Raw genomic sequence first — 21,468 nt, forward strand, 5'->3', positions numbered from 1 at the left:
GTTTCAAATTTTCTCATCCTTCCTTTCCTCCCCCCCCCCCCCCCCGCCGTCATGGCAGCATGCACTCAAATATATTATCTACAAATATCTTCACATTAATCATTAGTCAGGTTGTAAAGAAGGATTATAACCCATGGAATGATCAGTGGGAAAGAGGAAACAAAACAAAACAAGAAAAAGAAACAGAGCAAGTAGTTTGTTTCAATCTGCATTCAGACTCCTCAGCTCTTCCTCTGGATGTGGATATCTCTTTTTTGATCATGAGTTTTTTTTGGCCTTGTCTCATAACCGTACATTGCTGAGAGGAGCCCAGTCTATTGAAGTTAGTTATCACACATACATTGTATCTGTGATTGTGTACAGATTTCTGCTGGTTCTGTTCTTCTCACTCAGCATCAGTTTATATAAATCTCTCCAGATTATTATGAAGTCCATCTGCTCCTCATTTCATATAGCACAGTAGTACTCCATTACATTCATATACCACAACTTATTCAGCCATTCCCCAATTGATGGGCATCCCCTTGATTTCCAATTCTTTGCCATCAAAAAAGAGCCACTATAAATATTTTTGTACATATGGGTCCTCCTCCCACTTCTCTGATCTCTTTGGGATATAACCCTAGAAGTGGTATTGCTGGGTCAAAGGGTATACGCTTATTGATAGCCCTTTGGGCATAGTTCCAGATTGCTCTCCAGAATGGTTGGATCAGTTCACAACTCCACCAACAGTGCATTAGTGTTCCAATTTTTCCACATTCTCTCCAGCATTTATCATTTTCCTCTTTTGTCATCTTAGCCAATCTGGCCAGTGAGATGTGGTACCTCAGAGTTGTTTTGATTTGCATTTCTCTAATCACTAGTTATTTAGAACATTTTTTATATGCTTATAGATATCTTTAATTTCATCTTCTGAGAACTGCCTGTTCATTTCTTTGGCCATTTATCAATTGTGGAGTGGCTTGTATTCTTATAGATTTGACTCAATTCATTGTATATTTTAGAAATGAGGCCTTTATTGGAGATAGTGGTTGTAAAAATTCTTTCCCAATTTTCTACTTCCCTCTTAATCTTGGTTGCATTGGATTTATTTGTACAGAAACTTTTCAACTTAATGTAATCAAAATTATCCATTTTGGATTTTATAATGCTCTCTAACTCTTGTTTTGTCATAAAATCTTCCCTTCTCCATAGATCTGACAAACTATTCCTTGCTTTCTCAGATTGCTTACAGCATCAGCCATTATACCTAGATCATGTACCCATTTCAATGGTATTTTTGGTACATTTGAAATGGTACATTTCATTAATGGTATTAGATATTGGTCTATGCCCAATTTCTGCCATACTATGTTCCAGTTTTCCCAGCAGTTTTTGTCAAATAGTGTGTCCTTATCCCCAAAACTGGCGTCTTTGTGTTTATCAAACAGTAGATTACTGTAGTCATTAGCTGCTGAGTCTCATGTACCCAATCTATTCCATTGATCCACTGCTCTATTCCTCATCCAGTACCAAGTAGTTTTGATGACTGCTGCTTTATAATACAGATTAAAATCTGGTATAGCGAGGCCACTTTCCCAAGCATTTCTTTTCATTAATTGCCATAATATTCTGGACCTTTTGTTTTTCCAAATGAATTTTGCTACTATTTTTTCTAGCTCTACAAAATAATTTTTTGGTAGATTGATTGGTATAGCACTAAATATGTAATTTAATTTAGGTAAAATTATCATTTTATTATACTAGTTTGACCTAGCCATGAGCAACTCATGTTTTTCCAATTAGTTAGATCTGGCTTTATTTCTGTGAAGTGTTTTGCAACTGTGTTCATATAAGTCCTGGGTTTGTTCTGGCAGGTAGATTCCCAAATATTTTATAATGTTTACAGTAACTTTAAATGGGTTTTCTCTTTCTATCTCTTGCTGTTGGATTTAGTTAGAGATATATAGGAATGCCAAGGACTTATGTGGGGTTTATTTTATATCCTTCACCTTTGCCAAATTTATTTATTATCTCAAGTAGTTTTTTAATTGATTCTCTAGGATTCTCTAAGTATATCATATCATCTGCAAAGAGTGATAGCTTAGTCTCTTCTTTGCCTAATTTGATTTCCTTCAGTTTCTTTTTCTTCTCTTATTGCTACTGCTAACATTTCTGGTACCAGACTGAATAAGAGGGGTGATAGTGGACATCCTTGTTTCACCCCTGATCTTACTGGAAATGCTTCTAGTTTATCCCCATTACATATAATACTTGCTGATGGATTTAGGTAGATGCTACTTATTATTTTAAGGAAGACTCCATTCATTCCTATACTCTCTAGTGTTTTTAATAGAAATGGGTGTTGTATTTTGTCAAAAGCCTTTTCTGCGTCTACTGAGATAATGATATGGTTTCTGCTAGTTTTGTTGTTGATGTGATCGATTATACTGATAGTTTTCCTGATATTGAACTACCCTTTGTAATGTAATGCCAAGGAAAGGTAACTTCCCAAGGTTCAAAATACCAGCATAGGTGCTCTCCATTTTACTCAGTGATACTCCAAGAACAGAGAAGATCAAAACATGACATCACTCAAAATACAGCATTTACTAAGTGTGATTAAATAATCTCCAAGTACTACCCCACCCCAGGACCTTCCAATCATTTAATCAATTACAAAGTCCCTGTTCTAAATACTACTCCACCCCTAGGCTGTACCTTCAGTTAGTCCACCACAAAACCCCTCTTCTCAAATGGAGATTAGTTTCCAATCTAAGTAAAGTACATTCATTTGTTCAACCATAGAACATAAAAAGGTCAAAAGTTCCCCACCCCTGGATCACAATTGAATCTACCCCAGAGTTACATCAAGTTTAAGCACAGCACTTAATACCTAAATGGAGGTCTTTTCTTCATCTTGACACAGGCAAGTTCTCAGCAATCTTAGTTCAGGGGAGACAAGGCTTATTAGCAAGGCCACAAGATACATTGCCAGTCTCTTCATTAATTCATCCTCTGTCTGCAGAACAGTCCTAGAACCCCTGAAAACATTAGCAAAACCCTCTCCCAGGATTTCTGTAAACATACAACAAGAAAATCCTTCTTCAGGGCTTCTGAACCAACAAAAAGGTTCCCAGACCCCTGCAACAACAGCACTGCCCTTCACCAGTGGACAGTATCTGTCTGCAGGACAGTCTCAGTAGCTCTGAACCAACAGAAAGGTTCCCAGACCCCTGCAACAACAGCACTGTCCTTCACCAGTGGACAGTATTCACTCTCTGTCTGCAGGACAGTCTCAGGAGCTCTTAGCCAACAGCCAGGTTCCAGGACTTCTTCAACAGGACTGTCTTTCACCAGTGGACAAGTCTGGCAAAACAACATCAAAATAGACAGACAAAGTACCAGCAAAACAGCCATGTTTCCTCAGTCCTTGGCAGCTCAGGGGGCAGGTCTCAAAAGTCCAGGGCAATTCAAAGTGGCACTCAGCAATCCTCTCAGTCTCTCTCTGCCTCCACGAGGGTGCTGCTTCCAAAAAGTTCTTCTGCCTCTCTCTTGTCTCTCCAAATCTACGTCACCAGCTCCTCCCAGTTCGTGTCTCTCTTTTCAAGTCAACAAGTCCATCCCACAGGTGGGATTAACAAGCTCTGGGTTTTGACACAATCAATTTGAAAACCAAGCCAATACAGGGGGATCTTTATATTCCATTTCTATCACACCCTTGGAGATCAAAATGTATCATTCTCACGATAAGTTGCTATAGTCTTTTTGATAATATTATATTTAGAATTTTTGCATCTATATTCATGAGGGAAATTGGTCTATAATTCTCTTTCTCTGTTTTGTCTCTTCCCAGTTTAGGTATCAGTACCATATTTGTGTCACATAAAGAATTTGGTAGAACTCTTCCAATTTTCCTGAATAGTTTACAAAGTATTGGAATCAATTGTTCTTTAAATGTTTGGTAAAATTCACCAGCAAATCCATCTGGCCCTGGAGATTGTTTCCTAGGGAGTTCAGTGATAGCTTGTTCAATTTCTTTTTCTGAGATGCAGTTTTTTAAGTAGTTTACTTCTTCGTCAGTTAATCCGAGCAATTTATATTTATGTAAATATTCATCCATTTCACTAAGATTGTAAAATTTATGTGAATACAATTTGGCAAAATAATTCCTAATTATTGTTTTAATTTCCTTTTCACTGGAGGTAGATTCACCCTTTTCATTTTTGATACTTGTAATTTGATTTTCTTCTTTTTTATCATATTGACTAAAGCTCTATCAGTTTTATTGTTTTTTCATAATACCAGCTCTTAGTTTTATTTTTTAATTCAATAGTGTTCTTAAATTCAAATTTATTAATCTCTCCTTTGGTTTTCATTATTTCTAATTTAGTATTTATTTGGAGACTTTCAGTTTGTTCTTTTAATAGTTTTTTCAGTTGCATGCCCAATTTATTGACCTCCATTTTCTCTATTTTATTTATGTATGCATTCAGGGATGTAAACCTTCCCCTAAGAACTGCTTTTGCTGCATCCCACAAGTTTTGGTATGTTGTATCATTATTGTCATTCTCTTAAGTTACTGATTGTTTCTATAATTTCTTGTTTGACCCACTCATTCTTTAGGATTAAATTGTTTAGTTTCCAATTAGTTTTTAGTATATCTTTCCATGGTCTTTTATTGCATATGATTTTTATTACATCATGATCTGAGAATGATGCATTTAATATTTCTGTCTTTCTGCACTGAATTGTGAGGTTTTTATGTCCTGGTACATGGTCAATTTTTGTGTATGTGCCATGTGCTGCTGAGAAGAAGGTGTATTCCCTTTTATCCCCATTCAGTTTTCTCCAGAGGTCTAACTTCTCTAAAATTCTATTCACCTCCTTAACTTCTTTCTTGTTATTTTGAAGTTAGATTTATCAAGTTCAGAGAGGGGGAGATTGAGGTCCCCCACTAGTATAGTTTTGCTCTCTATTTCTTCCTCTAATTCCCTTGCCTTCTCCTCTGGGAATTTGGATGCTATACCACTTGGTGCATGTATGTTAAGTAATGATATTGCTTCATTCTTGATGGTGCCTTTTAGCAGGATATAGTTTCCTTCCTTATCTCTCTTAATTAGATCAATTTTTGCTTTTGCTTTATCTGAGATAAGGATTGCTTTTTTAACTTTTGCTGAGGTATGATATATTTTACTCCAGCCTTTTACCTTTACCCTGTGTGTATCCCTCTGTTTCAGATGTGTTTCTTGTAAACAGCATATTGTAGGATTATGGTTTTTTAATCCATTTTGCTATCCACCTCCGTTTTATGGAAGAGTTCATCCCATTCGCATTCACAGTTATGATTACTATCTGTCTCTTTCCCTCCATCCTACTCTCTCTCCTGTTAATGCTTTTATTTTTCTCCCCTTCTCCCTTCCCCTCTTTAAGAGTTTTCGTTTTGACCATCACCTCCCTCAGTATTCCCTTCTTATCAGCTTCCCTCCCTTTTCCTCCCCTTCCCCCTTCTTCCTTCCCTTCCAGCCCCCCCCCCTTTGTAGCCCTTTCCTTCTCCTACTGCCTGTAGGATATGATAGATTTTTATACTTAATGTAGTATGTTATTTCTTCTTCAAACCAAGATTGACAGGAACAGATCTCATGCAAAACTTCTCTCCCTCCCCTCTTTCCCTCTATTATGACGGATTTTTTGTGTCTCTTCTTGATAGGGTCCTATGCTTAACTGGTTGTGTTATTCCCTCCTTGCACCAGAACCAATGAGGGAGGGCTCATATAATGCTCGTCTCCATTCCTTCTTCCCCTCTACTATATTGTTTCCTCTTTGTGTCGCATAATTTACCCTTTTCTGCTTCATTCTTTCCTCTTCTTCCATTGCAGTCCTTTTGTAGCCCTTAATAAGGTTTTTTTAATCGTCATTTTGTGTAATTTATACTCATACTCTCTACTTGTCTATAAACAGTTTGTTCTTATTAAATAACAGGGTGTGTGCATGTGTGTTTGTGTGTGTGTTTTCCTTGTTTACCTTTCTACGTCACTCTTGCAACTTGTATTGGAGGTTGAATTTTCCACTGAGCTCTGGTTTTTTCATGAGGAAGGTCTGGAAATCCATTATATCATTGAATGACCATCTCCTTGCCTGGAAGAATATGTTCAGTTTCGGTGGGTAGGTGATCCTTGGTTGTGACCCAAGCTCTTTTGCGTTGCGAAAAATCGTATTCCACTTCCTCTGATCTTTCAGTGTAGAGGCTGCCAGATCCTGTGCAATCCTCATTGTGGTTCTGTGATATCTGAATTGTTTCTTTCTGGATGCTTGTAATATTTTCTCCTTTACCTGGTAGTTCTGGAGTTTGGCCATAACATTTCGCGAACTTTTCATTTTAGGATCTTTTTCAGGAGGTGACCGGTGGATTCTCTTGATTTCAATTTTACTCTATGGTTCTAGTATCTTAGGGCAGTTTTCCTCAATGAACTCTTGGAAGATGTTATCCAGGCTCATTTTTTCATTGTGATTTTCCGGTAGGCCTATGATTCTCAGATTATCCCTCCTGTATCTGTTTTCCAGGTCAGTTATTTTTCCATTGAGATATTTTGCCTCTTTTTCTAATTTTTCATTCTTGATGTTTTGTTTTACTAATACTTGGTTCCTCATAGCGTTATTCGCTTCAATTTGGTTGATTCTAGTTTTTAGCAAATTATTTTCCTCAGTTTTTGAAGCTCTTTTTCTGTATGTGTTTCTGTATGTTTGGATTTCATTTTTAGTTCACACATTTTTCTTTTTAAGGAGCTGCTTTCTTCATTGAATTGTTTTTCTATTTTTGCAATTTTTATTTTAAAAGACTTAGTCATTTTATCTCTACCTCTCCAATTTAGTTTTCAAAATCCTTCTTGAGCTCTTCTAAGAACACTTTCTGGGCTTGAGACCAGTTCATATTCCCTGTTGAGGCTTCAGCTGTGGGTATGGAGTCAATGCTGTCTCCTTCTGGGTTTGATTCCTCCTTCTCACAATAGTAAGATTCTAGAGTCTTCGTCTTTGCAATCTGTTTTTTACTAATTTTGAGGCAGGGCCTTAGCCATGCCCATCCTCTAGGACTCCCAAGCATTTACTATTTAAAATTTTGCTCTGGGGCAATAATTTTTGTGTTTTCAGTGTCAGAGTGGGGCATTGGAGCAGCCAGGGTTTACTCTGACATCCTGGTCCCAGGAAGTTCAGATAGGTGCTTTTTAAATTTCCAGACTGTGGGTTGATAGTCCCAGGAGTATCTGTTGCCACTGTCATGCACCCTGCATTTGTGTCTTACCCAGCGCCGACAAACCCCCGCCCTGCAGTGATAGGCCTGGGAATGGCCCTTGTGGTTGGTGGATCAACTTGCTGCAACGTTGTCTATGCCTCTGCATACCACCTCCACATAGTCCCTCCAATGAGATATTTCACATTGTTTTCTAATTTTTCATTCTTTTGGTTTTGTTTTATAATTTCTTGATTTCCGTAGAGTCATTAGCTTCCATTTACTCTATTCTAATTTTTAAGGAATTATTTTCTTTAGTGAGATTTTGGATCTTCTTTTCCATTTGGCCAGTGCTGCTTTTTAAGGCATTCTTCTCCTCATTTGCTTTTTGGACCTTGTGTGTCATTTGGGTTAGTCTATTTTTTAAGGTGTTATTTTCTCCATCATTTTTGGGTCTCCTTTAGCAAACTGTTGATTCATTTTTCATGATTATCTTGCATCACTCTCATTTTTCTTCCCAGTTTCTTCTCTGCTTCTGTTACCTGATTTTCAAAATCCTTTTTGAGGTCTTCCATGACCTGTGACCAATTCATATTTTTCTTGGAGGCTTTGGATGTAGGAGCTTTTGACTTTGTTGTCTTCTGGTAGTATGTATTGATCTTCCTTGTAATCAAAGTGATATTCTACAGTCTGATTTTTTTCTACTGTTTGCTCATTTTCCCAGAAAATTACTTGACCTTTTTTTTTGTCTTTTGGAGGGCAATTGGGGTTATATAACTTGCCCAAGGTTACAAGGCTAGTTTTGTGTGTGTGTGTGGGTGGGTGTTAAGTGTCTGAGGCTGGAACTGAACTTGGGTCCTCCTGACTGCAGGGCTGGCGCTTTACTCACTGCGCCACCTAGCTGCCCCCAATTACTTCACTTTGTTACTCTTTGTTAAGGTAGTACTTTGCTTCCAATGTGGAGGATATACTGTTCTGTGCTTCAGGGGTCTGTACAACTGTTTTCAGGGGTATTTCTAGGGACCTATAAATTTTCAGTTCTTCCAAGGTGATATGATTAAAGGAGAGGTGTTTACTCCTCTCTTGGTCTGTGCTCAGGTCTGTGAGTGACCACAAGCACTCTTTTCCATCTTGGAACTGTGAAGAGAATTCTCTCTTCCCCACTGCCACAAGCTCCTCCACGCCAGCACTCCTCCTCACCCCAGGACTGCCACCCAGGACTGCAACTCAGATCCAGGAACCAGCAAAGCAAGAGAATCCTGTCTCAGGGTCAACAAAGAGATCCCTGCAATCTCCCTTTGATCAGCCACTCAATACCCACATAGTCTGTGGGCCATGAGCTCCAGAAGCAGATGTCCTGGGGCTAGGGCTAGACTTCCATGCTCTTTTCTGACCCAAGTCCAACAGACCTTTCCTACTGACTTTCTAAGTTGCCTTTGACTTTTTTGAGTTGAGAAGTCTGGAAACCACCACAGCAGCCAATGATTCAGTCCCCTGAGGTTGCTCTCGGCACGCCTGGGGCTGGTCTCTTTCTCAGTCTGGTGCAACAGACTTTTCCTGTCTACCTTCCAGGTTGTCTTGGGCTGGAAATGTGTTTCACTCTGTTCTTTTGTGGGTTTTGCTGCTCTAGAATTTGTTTAGTTATTTTTTACAGGTATTTGATGGAGTTTAGGGGAGAGCTCAAGCAAGTCCCTGCCTCTACTCTATCATCTTGACTCTGTCCCCCCATCATCATTTATTTTTACAATATTAGTGTTATAATAGAAATTGTTCTCCTAGTTCTGTTCACTTCACTTTTTCACTTTACATCAATTCATACAAGTCTTCCCAGGTTTCTCTGCAACCATCTCTTCATTTCTTACAACACAGTAGTATTCCATTGCATTCATATATCATACTTGTTATATTTCTTAAGTGATGAGTATCCTTTTTAGTTCTTTGCCACTACAAAAAAAAGCTTTTATGACAATTATTCATACATATGGGGACTTTCCCCCTTTTTTTCTGTCTTTGAAGTAGAGGCCTGCTAGTATTCTCACTGGGTCAAAGGACATGCATAGTTTACTGAATTTTTTAGGCCTTATTACATATTGCTTTCCAGAATGGCTAAACTGATTCAGTTTCCCCAATAATTCCTTATTGTGCCTGTTTTCTTGTAGTCCCTTCGATTCTTATTTTCCTTTTTCATCACCTTTGCCAATCTAATGGATTTGAGGTGAAGCCTCAGAGTTGTTTGAATTTGTATTTATCTAAACAGTAGTGATATGTAACATTTTTTTTCATATAGCTATTGAAAGCTTGGGTTTCTTCCCTTTAGATCTACCTATTCATATCCTTTGGTTATCTATCTATTTGTTTGGGGAATTGTCATTTCTCCTACAAATTTGAATATGTTTTTTGTCTTAGACATGTGATCTTTATCAGAGAAACTTGTTACAAAGATTTTTTTTTCTTCTGGTTAACTATTCCTCTTCTAATTTTCCCTACATTGAATTTTTTAGTGCAAAATCATTTTTATTTTATATAATAAAAATCATGAGTTTTATCTTCTGTGATAGTTTCCATGCCCATAGATCTGAAAGATAATTTCTACCTTGTTTTTCTCATTTATGATATGACTTTTTATATCTAGGTCATATATCTATTTCTACCTTGTTTTTCTCATTTATGATATGACTTTTTATATCTAGGTCATATATCTATTTGTAGCTTATCTTGGTATGTGGTTTGATGTATTAGCAATTTCTGCCAGACTTCTGTTCAGTTTTCCCAGTCAATTTTGTTAGATATTGAGTCCTTACCATAGTATCTGGAGTCTTTGGGTTTATTAAACACTAGACTACTAGGATTGTTTCCTTCTGTTTATTGTATACCCAATCTCTTCAACTTGTTGACCTGTTTCTCAACTAGTATCAAATTGTTTTGATGATTACTACTTTATAGTATTTTTTGAGATCTAGTACTGTTAGACCCTCCTCCTTCGCTCTCTTTTCATTATTTCTCTTGAGATTCTTGACCTCTGTTTCTCTAGATAATTTCATGTTTTTTCCTCTAGATCTATAAAATAATCCTTTGCTAATTTGATTGGCATGACAATAAATAAGTAAATTAATTTAAGTAGTATTGCAATTTTTATTATATTGCCTTATTTAATCCTTAACCAATATTTTTCTATTTTATTTCTTTATTTCTGTAAACAATGTTTTGTAGTTGTATTTATTTAATTCCTGTGTATATCTTGGTAGTGACATATATTTTATACATTCTGTAGCTACTTCAAATGAAATTTCTCTTTCTTTTGCTGCCGCATTTTATTCTTAATATACAAAAATACTGATGAGTTATGTAGATTAGTTTTATTAAGGCAGCTATCTGATTCATTAGACAAAATATTGGACTTGGAGGCAGGGTGACTTGTATTAAAATCTGACTGTTTGGGGCAGCTAGATGGCGCAGTGAATAGAGCACCGGCCCTGGAGTCAGGAGGACTTGAGTTCAAATGTGGCCTCAGACACTTAACACTTACTAGCTGTATGACCTTGGGCAAGTCACTTAATCTTTCAGCCTAAGTTACCTCATTTGTAAGATGGCTGTAATAATAGCACCAAATTCTTAGGTTTTAAACATATATTATTTATCCTGTTGAGAAAATGTTCATTTATTGCTGTATTTTCTACTGTTTTAAATAGAAATCGATATTATATTTTGCCCAAAGCCTTTTTACAGCTATGTATATAGTCATATTAACTTTATTAATGTGTTCATCTACATTTATAGGTTTCCTGATATTAAAATAGCCTTACATTCCTGGTATGATTATAGTTAGGTTATTTTTGTGATGTCACTATGACTTCTTTGCTAATACTTTATTTAAAAATTTTCATTAATGTCATTGTAGACATTTGTCTCTAGTTTTTCTCTGTTTTGACTCTTTGGTTTAGATACCAAGACCATATTTTTTATCATGGAAGGAATTTGGAAGGATCCTCTCCTTTCCTTTGCTATTTTTGCAAACAGTTTAATATTGAAATAAATTGTTCTTTGAATATTCATTATAAATTCACTTGTGAATCCATCTGGTTACTGGAGTTTCTTTCTTTAGAAGTTCATTTATGGCATTTTCAATTTCTTTTTCTGATACTGGGTGGTTTAAATTCTCTATTTCTTGTTCTATTGATCTGAATATTTTATATTTTTGTAAAAACTTGCCTATTTCATTTAAGCTGTTGGTTTTATTGACACAGGACTGGGCCAAGTAGTCTCTAATAATATCCATTATTTCTTCTTCATTTCTTGTGAGTTTTCCTTTTTTGTTTTTGATTCTGTTCTGGTTCCCAGAAATGTTAGCCTTAGCCTTTGATTCTATACAGCAGTGTTTCTTGGAGGATTGTGCCAAGATGGTAGGGGAAGATAGAAACTTGTCTGAACTCACCCAAGTTTGCTATAAATTAATGCTTCAAAATTGAATTCTGGATTAGCAGAACCAACAAAAGGACGGGATGAAGCAGTTTTCTAGCCAGAGACAACTTAGAAGGTTGACTGTAAAGGTCTGTCTCACTGAGGTAAAAGGGGAGCACTGTCCAGTGCAGCCAGCATGGAGGCAAGCCAGCAACAAGGCCCCTAGCCCTGGTGCAGGTCATCAGTGAGGAGCCATGGCCCTGGCACAGAAGGCTCATAGCAACAGTCTTAGAACAGCAATCCAGCAGTGAGGACCCATGGCCCTAGAGCAGCAGGCTAGCAGTAACACTGTGTGTCCCCAATATAGTAGGCTAGCAGCAATGTCTCTGGTACTAGAAGCTTGGGACAGTGCCCAGAGGCAGAGCCCAACTTTAATGTAAAATTTGAAGTCCTAAAATAGGCTGGAAAAATGAGCAAAACCAAAAAAGACTCTGGCTATAGAAAGTTACCACAGTGACAGGGAAGATCAAAACACAAACTCAGAAGAGGACAACATTGTCAAAACATCTACCTGTGAAGCCTTAAAGAAAAAATATAAATTGGTTTCAGGTCCAAAAGTAACTCTTAGAAGAGCTCAAAAAGGATTTTAAAAATAAAATAAGAGAGGTAGAAGGAAAATTGGGAAAAGAAATGGAAGTGATGCAAGAGAATCATGAAAAAAGAGTCAACAGCTTGGTAAAGGAAGTATAAAAAAAGGACAAAGATGTAAAAAAATTCACTGAGAAAAACAACTTTTTTTTTGCTTTTTTGTAAGGGGGAAGGCAGGGTAGTTTGGGTTAAGTGACTTGCCCAAGGTCACACAGCTAGTTTTTGTGTTGTGTCTGAGGCCACATTTGAACTCAGGTCCTCCTGACTCCAGGACCAGTGCTCTATTCACTGTGCCACCTACCCACCCCCAAAAACAACTCTTTAAAAAGTAAATTTGGACAGATGGAAAAGAAAGTACAAAAACTTACTGAAGAAAATAATTGCTTAAAAATTATAGTTGAGCAAGTAGAAGCTAATGACTCCATGAGACATCAAGAAACAAAATTTTTAAAAACAAACAAAAAAAACAAGAAGAAAATGTGAAACATTTCATTGGAAAAACAACTAACCTGGAAAATAGATCAAAGAAAGATAATTTAAGAATTATTGAACTATCTGAAAACCATAACAAAAAAGAACCTAGAATTATCTTTTAAGAAATTATCAAGGAAAACTGCCTTCATATCCTAAAACCAGAGAGTAAAATAGATATTGAAAGAATCTATCAATAACCTCCTGAAAGAGATACGCAAATGGAGACTCCAAGGAATATTAGAGCCAAATTCCAGAGCTCTCAGGGTCAAGGAGAAAATATTGCAAGTAGCTAGAAAGAAACAATTCAAGTATTGTGGAGTTATAATCAGGATTACACAGGATTTAGCAGTTTCTACATGAAAGGACTGGAGGACTTGGAATATGATATTCCAAAGGGCACAGGAGCTAGAATCACCTACATATAAAAACTGTGTAGAGACTTTCCTAGGGAAAACCATGAATATTTAATGAAATAGAGAACTTTCAAGCATTCCTGATTAAAAGACTAGAGCTGAACAGAAAATTTGATTTTCAAATGCAAGACTCAAGAGAAGCATAAAAAGGTAAACAGAAAATACAAAACATAAAGGATTAAATAGGGTTAAACTATTTATATCCCTACATGGGAAGATGATGTGAACTTTATCACTATTAGGTCAATTAGAAGAATTATACATAGTCAGAGGTTCACTTTAATGGGATGACATCCAAAAACAAAAAACAACCAAAATTAAGGGGTGAAAAAGAGGATTGCATTGGGAGAAAAGGGAAGGGAGAGAGAGAATGGGGTAAATTATCTCATATGAAGAGATGCAAAAGACCTATTTAGTGGAAGGAAAAATGGGGCAAGGTATGGGCATTGCTTAAAACTTAAGTTCATTGAAATTATCCCAGAGATAATTTCATACTCAGTTGGTTATAGAAATCTTTCATAACCTATAGAGATGTAGGAGAGGAGGGGGATAAGAGAAGGGAGGGTGAAACTGTTAGAAGGGAGGGCATATTGAGAGAGGTGGTAGTCAGAAACAAAATGCTGGTGAGGAAAGACTGGCTGAACAGATAAAGAGAGGAAAAGATAAACAGCAGTAAATAAAGGAAGGAGGGAAATACACAATAATCATAACTGTGAATGTGAATTGAATGAACTCATCCATAAAACAAAAACAGATAACAGTGGATAAAAAAAAACAGAATCCTACTATAAGTTATCTATAAAAACCACATCTGAAGCAGAGGGACACAGAGTGAAGGTAAGAGTATAGAGCACAATCTATCATGCTTCAGCTGAATTGAAATAAACAGGAATAGCAGCCATCTCAGAGAAAGCAAAAGGAAATATAGATCTAATTAAAGAGAGAAGAAAGTAAACTATATCTTGCTAAAAGGTACCATAGAAAGTTAAGTAATATCAATATTAAACATATATACACCAGATGGTGCACCATCCAGACTTTTTAAAGGAGAATTTAAATGAGTTATAGGAAACAATAAAACTATACTAATGGAAGAACTTCACTTTTCCCCTTTCAGAACTAGGCAAAATAAAAGATCAGCAAGAAAGAAGGAGGCGGATAGAATTTTAGTAAAGGTAGGTATGACATATCTCTGGAGAAAATTGAATGGGGATAGAATGAAACATACTTTTTTCTCAGTAGCACATGACACCCACACAAAAACTGACTATGTATCAGGGCATAAAAACTTCACAGTCAAATGCAGAAATATTAAATGCATCTTTTTCAGAGCATAACTCAGTGGACAATTATATTTAACAAATGGCCAGAGAAAGATAGATTAAAAATTAATTGGAAGCTAAATCACTTAATCCTAAAGAATAAGTTGGTCAAAGGACAAATCTTAGAAATAATCATGTTATTAAAGAGAATGACAGTGAGACAACATACTAATATTTATGGGATGCAGCCAAAGCCATACTTAAGGGAAAGCTTGTATCTCTATCAGTTCTAGCATTAATAAAATAGAGAAAGAGATCAATGAATTTGTCATACAGCTATGAAAAATAGAAAAAAAATTTTGAAATAAACATAAAATTATAAATTCTGAAAATCAAAGGATTAATAAAATTGAAAGCAGGAAAACAATTGAACTAATAAATAAAAATAGAAGGTGTTTTGGGGGGGGAGGGGAAAGCAATAAAATAAATAATTTAATTTTTAAAAGAAGAGCAAATTACCAGTATCAAAAATGAAAAGTGTGAATTTTCCTCCAGTGAATGTAATGGGAATCTAAATTTATGTTATTGCCATATTTCTAAGATTGTATTGTGTAAGATCTTCCCTGCCCCTAGGTTAAGTGCATCTGGAGCCTGTGGTGGGAGGCTTGTTTTTCAGGAGATACTTTGGCATTGGGCAGTGGGATCAAGAGGGTTGTTGCATTCTCTGAGCCAGGAGAAGGTTATATAAACCTTGATTGTGACTTTGTTTTGGGGCTCACTTTGAGAAGTGTTGTGTGATTTGACTAGACGAGACTCTGGGAAGCTGTTGAGAGCCCCCCAGCTTTGAAAAACACAGATGTTGATTCTTCCCTCTCTGGTCACTGACTAGGTATAGATGTAATGGTTGGACAATTGGAGGCCTATCTGCTTGAAAAGTTTCTGTTTGCTTGTAACCTCTGTATACTCTGAAGTTCTGGGTGCTGAGTTTTCCCTCTGAACTAGGTAAATGATATGTTTGACTGATTAAAGCAATATTATTAACCCATTTTGAGTTGCTTTCCTTTAGAAAAGCAAATCTAAGAACCTGTGTTGGCAGCCACCCTGAGTATGTCGGGGTGCTTGCCACTACAATGAAGAGGAAATTAAAGTAGTTATTTAGGAGTGATTTTGCCCAATTGTATGCTAACATGTATGACAATCCATGTGACATGGATGAATATTTACAAAAATATACACCAGTGTTTCTTGCTTTTCCATTTGATTTGACATCAGTGTATTCTTTCAAACCAGTAGCATCTCCATTTTGAATGTTAACTTTTAATTTTCTCAGAAGAATTATAATACTTTTTCTTGATTTCTCTACTGACTTCATCAGGTTGTGAGATTCAGAAAAATATTCATTTCCCAAGAAATGCTGGATCAGAAAGATAGTGCTTTCAGAAATCAGGAGGTGATAGCCCTTACTTTAATGATATCAACCTTCATCTGAAAAATGTATTTACTTATGGGCATTACAGTTTGGAGAATATCCAGGAGAACAGCCAGGATAATGAAATGTCCTGAATCCATGTCATATGAGGATCAGTTGAAAGAAATGGAGTTATTTATCCTGGAGAAGAGAAACTTTAGGAGAGACATCATGTGTAGGAGGGATTAATTTGTTCTTTTTTGACCCCAAAGAGCAGAAGCAGGAGCAATGGGGGGAAGTTTAAAGAGTCAGGTTTAGGCTTGATGTCAGGAAGAACTTCAAATAATTGTAGCTATCAAAAAGTATGGTTTTTCTTGAGAGTTGGTGGACTCCTTCTCCTTAGAGTTGTTTAAGCTGAAGTTGAGTGACTCTTTATCAGGCCTGTTATAGGAAATAATTTTTGTTATGGTTTGGACAATAGATAACTCTGAGGTCCTTCCAACTCCCAAATTCTGTAATATACAATACTATGAATATGGGGGGTTCTCATTGTGCTTCTGAGAGGCAAACCCGTTCCTCTGGGCTACTTTCTTGACCACACCCACACAGAGGGCACAGGCTCATAAAGGAAAACAGTGATTACAAAGAGTCAGTATGGTTTCATCAAGAACTAACCATGCCAGACTCACTTCATTTCCTATTTTTGATAGAACCTGTAAATTAGTAGACGAGGAGGATGCAGTAGATATGGTTTATCTAGATTTTAGATAAGTTTATCTCATGCTGCTCTTGTGGAGAAGATGGAGTCAGATAATTAGACAATAAGACGGGTGAATTTAGAATTGCTGCAATTGTCTGATTCAAAGAATAAACTGGTAATAGTTCAGTGTCTTCATGGCAGTCAGGCTTTGGTGGAACTCTCCAGGGTTCTGTTCTGAGCCAGGTTCTCTAATTTAAAAAAAAGTCTTTTACTATAGCAAGGGCATAAGTAGTATGCTCAACAAATTTGCAGTTGTCAGGAATGTGATCTAATAGGGGGAAATCTAAAATTTACTTGGGTACAAAAATCAACTTAGCAAATATATCTATGAAATAAGGTGGGCGTGTATAAGCAGCAGTTCTGAAAAAGATCTGGGGGTCTTAGAAGAATACAAACACAATGTAAATTAATAGTTTAATAGCACTTGGACTACATTAGAAGAGGCAGAAATAGCTTTCAGGAATAGACAGGCAATTTTCCCTACTCTACCCACCCCTCTTCAGATCTCATCTGGAGTATTATGTTTAGTTCTGAGCACTGTGGTCTGAGTTTAAGAAGGATTTAATTAGATAATCTGGAAGTGTCCAGAGAAGGACACCTGGCATGGTGAAGGACCTTGAGTTCATTTCATATGAGGATCAGTTAAAGGAACTGGTAGTGTTTATCATAAAGAAGAGTAACCTTAGAAGGGACATGAAAGATGTGTGTTCAGTTATTTGGAGGGCTATCATGTTTAGAAGGGATTACCCTTATTTGTTCTGGCCCCAAAGAATAGAAGTAGGAACAATGGATGAAAGTTGTAAAAAAAAAGATAAAGTTAGATGCAATTTTGGGCAAAAATTCTAATAATTGAAGCTATTCAAAAATGGAATTGGCTTCCTTGAGAGATGGTGGATTCCAACTCCTTAGAGATCTTCAGACAGAGAGGATGAATGACCACTTACTAATCAGGTCTATTATGGTGAATATTCCCTTTGGATATGGGTTATAATAGTAAACCACTGAAGTTCCTTGCAGCTCATAAGTTCACAAATTCTATTAAAATGATGGTTTTCATAAACATCTAGAAAAGGAATTAGTGATTACAAAGAACCAAGAGGCTTCATCAACAATAAGTAATGCAAACTAACCTCATTTCCTTTTTTGACAGGTCTACTATATAGATATATCATGGGAATACTGTATTTCTGGCTTACATAGATTTAATAAAGCATTTGAAAAAAATTCTCCTGTTTTTCTTACACAAAAGATGAAGGAATAGGTGGTAGGAAATAATACAGTTAGGTTAGCTTGGAACTGGTTAAATGGTTTGACCTGAGCAGTAATACATTAATGAGCCTATGTCTGCTTGGTAGGAGGTTTTTGGTACAGTACCTCAGGGATCTGTGCTTAGTGCTGTGCTCTTTAACATTTTTTTATTAATGTAGTAGATGGCATACTTTATAATCTTTTTCTCCAAGTATTTTTTAATGTACAGAACGAAATTCAGGAGACTCAGAGAAGCAGGACAGCTTTGGAACTAAGGTGTTGAGCCAGTGTCCTGACCACAGGTTCCAAACTTTTATGAAAGAACATTATTCTATGGGGACATTTTATCCACGTCAGATAAACTTAATACAGACAAATTTAATGAATTAAAAAGGCAAAATTAAAAGTTGTCATTACATAACAAATAATTCTGGAACTCACAAGCCTTAGTATGCCTCATTACTTTGCAATAAAGAATAAAGTAATCTTTAAAAAATAAAGATATATAGGTATTTGTATATTTCTTTATAAAAATATTTGAATGTTAACTACAACACATTTCACAATTTGAGAACTATTGGGGAAAAAATTTAAACTACATTTAGCCTTAAACAGCTTTACTACTTAATTGTCAAGGCTGAGGACATGCTTAATGCAAAGAACAGTACATGTAGCATTGACTGGCACTCTTATTCCACTTCTGTGAATATAGGGCCTTTTTGCCCATTTGACAGCCTTTCATTGGTTCCAGCCAAAAGATGAATTAAATTGTGATGGCTTATGACCATGGTAAGATACTTTAGTGTCTCTGAAATGGATTCATTCTTACTCATCACACTTAACAAAATGTTAATAGCAGAACATTAGGCCTACAGAAGAACAAAGGTGACCTGTTTAAATTTTTATAGGGATAGAGAAATGGTGACACCTGACAAGTTTTTAAAATTTTTAAATAATTTTGTTGTCTTGGGAGTCAGGAACATCTGGGTTCGCATTCTGAATTTTGTATTTCCCAGCTCTGTGACTGAAGCTAGACTTATCTGAGCTTCAGTCTCAGACTCAATTATCTCAAGTAATAAATGGATTGCAATCTGCTCTGGTGGAGGGAATAATCTTTGACATATTGAAATAAGAAACTCATCATATAGATAATATTAATCAAAGTTATGGCACACTATAGAGTTTGTAGTTAAAAGTATCTGCAAGGCAAACTTGCAGAAAGGTGGCGATTCACCATTACTGCATTCAGTTTCTTAAGTGTGTGAGGTTGCTAACACCTGTTTTTCATCAGCATACAGTTTTTATATCTGAAGATACAATTTTAAACAAGCATTACACTATAAATGGCTCTTAAATCCTAAGAAGTTTTCTGGATATATATGTTTATATTTTGACTGAATAGTCACAGGGATAGTATAAAGATAACAGTTGTGTGACACTATTCTGTGAAATTTTCTGCTTTTTCCCATAATTTCTTCAGTCTTTTTGTTGATTGATAAATTCTTTTCTAAAAATTCTTTGTCTTCATGATATAGCTCATCTTCTGGTAAAAGCTGCATTGCACTATCTAGGGTTAACAATGTAATTGGCAGCTATCTTTCACATCCTGAAATCTAGTCCAAATAAAATTTGTGCAGGTCCCATCAAGAAGCAAATTTTATAAGTGTTCTTATGTCATAGAATGGAGGAGGTGCCAACTATATTTCTTCATATGCAAACTTTTTTATCGCTTCTGTTGGAGTTGTCCACTCATATTTAATCTCTTCCAGCATGTCCAGAAAAGTCTGGGGTTTGCTCTGCAGGCAGTAGACACAGAACCTCATGTCAAAATGCCTCCCTCCTTTCCTCACAAACTACATGAACCTGTTACTCCACTCTTGCAAGGATGGGTGTGCTTCCAAGGCACAGGAACAGCTGGAGGAATTGGCCAGAGTCTTCCTGGACCCTGGCCCTCCAGGCAGCCAGGTTCCATGCTTTCTAATCTTATGTATGACACAAAACTGGGAGGGATAAATAACATACTACATCAGAGCTTAGATTGAAAAAAATCTTGACAGGCCCAAATGTTGGGTCACATCTAGTAAGATTAGATTTAATAGAGATAAGCCTTTTGGGAATCCTGTATGTAATAGGGTTAAAAATAAATTTCACAAGTACACAGCAGGGGAAATATAGACTCATGTAAAAGATCTTGGAGTTTTAGTGTCATGCAGATTTCTAAGTTAACAGTATTATTAGGCTGAAGAGAAAAGTAACCACAGACTTCAGACTAAAGTATTGATCTGATATATTTTGTGATATATAAGAACGAAGAGAGATTAGGGAAGAGGGTGAGTGTATTTCCACAGTGGGCAAATGCTTAGTTTTAGTTTTCTTGAGTAAAATAAATCAAAAAATATCATTATAGATAGATAAATAACCTGAGCCCTCCAGTTCTGTGTTACATTTAATATTATATTATTGCTAAAATGAGACTTTTTTTTCACTGTCGTGGCAAATCTGTAATTACTGTGAATTCAGATGTGTATAAGGTGAAACTGACTGAGGAATAGGCCTACTAAATATTTTAGCAGTGTGGATCTCCTATTCCATACACTCAAATTGCTTCTTATGCCAGCACTGCACTCTTACCTGACTATGTTCTTTTGCTTTTGCTGATCCCTATACCTTGCATATGATTTCCCTCTTTTCTTCCTATGAATCCAAGTCCCATTCTTCCTATGAGGCCCAGAGGGCTGTGCTACCATGCAAAAAGCATGAATCATGGTCTGAAGATGTGGCTTGAGCTGCAATGCTATCATGAGTTACATGCCTGTTTGCAGATCACTTTACTTCTTAGAGCCTACAGAACAAATGACTCTCTCCTCTTTTGCAGCAACAGTGGCAAAGTAGCAGGAATGGAAGCAGAGGGTGCTAGGCATGACTTGGTTTTTAGATCATCCATAAGCTTTAATTTGACTTTTACTACTCTAAATGTGAGATCCTTGCACAGTAAACACTAAGTGGACTATTTCTAGTGGTACTGAATTATGTCAATCTTGACTTTCTTACTATAAACAAAATTTAAAAAAGAAGGGAGTTGAACCTAAAAGGGGAGATGACTCAGAGTCATTCTTTAAAGAGGCAAAGAAAAGAGTTGGAGAGTAATTTCTACTATATATAGCTGCAAAATGAAAACAAATAGTATTTCATGATTCACTTGGTTGTCACATAATGCAGTACTACTAAAAATTATTTGCCCCTTCAAAACATGAAAATATTTGTAGTTTCTCCATCAGCTTAGTTGCTGAGAATGAAGTGGTAGAGAAATTCTATAAAAATTTAGTTAAGCCTCCCAAATCAAATCTATATATGTTCCAATATTTGGTGACAATACAAAGATGGGACTAATCATGGGGAAATATGGGAAAGTGTGGTTCTGGAAAAAAGAAATGAGAGTCCAGAGATTTGTAAAACACACAGAGGCTTCATGTTTCTATGTCATGAACATTTTATAAAAGAATTGGTAGACACCAAACATCAGTAGTGCCAGACAACATTGCAAAGGATGAAAGTGACTAGATTTTAATGGACAGCAAACCACTTATAATCAGTATAGGTGCTGTCCCTGCATCAGGTGTCTGCTAGGTGGTATAGTAGATAGAGCACCA

General features: G+C 36.4%; 1 protein-coding gene and 1 pseudogene across 2 annotated transcripts in view; one reads left to right on the forward strand and one right to left on the reverse strand.

Moving 5' to 3' along the window:
* Positions 1-21,468, forward strand: part of SYT14 (synaptotagmin 14) — a 282,879-nt gene that overhangs the window by 96,844 nt on the left and 164,567 nt on the right. The gene's annotated exons all lie outside the window — the stretch shown is intronic.
* LOC138151149 (acyl-coenzyme A diphosphatase NUDT19-like) overlaps positions 19,221-21,468 on the reverse strand; it is a 39,945-nt pseudogene continuing 37,697 nt past the window's right edge.

The sequence above is a fragment of the Petaurus breviceps genome, unplaced genomic scaffold (assembly GCF_028583685.1).
Source record: "Petaurus breviceps papuanus isolate PSGF00001 unplaced genomic scaffold, PetGlider_PUasm1.0 90895, whole genome shotgun sequence".
Lineage (NCBI taxonomy): Eukaryota > Metazoa > Chordata > Mammalia > Diprotodontia > Petauridae > Petaurus > Petaurus breviceps.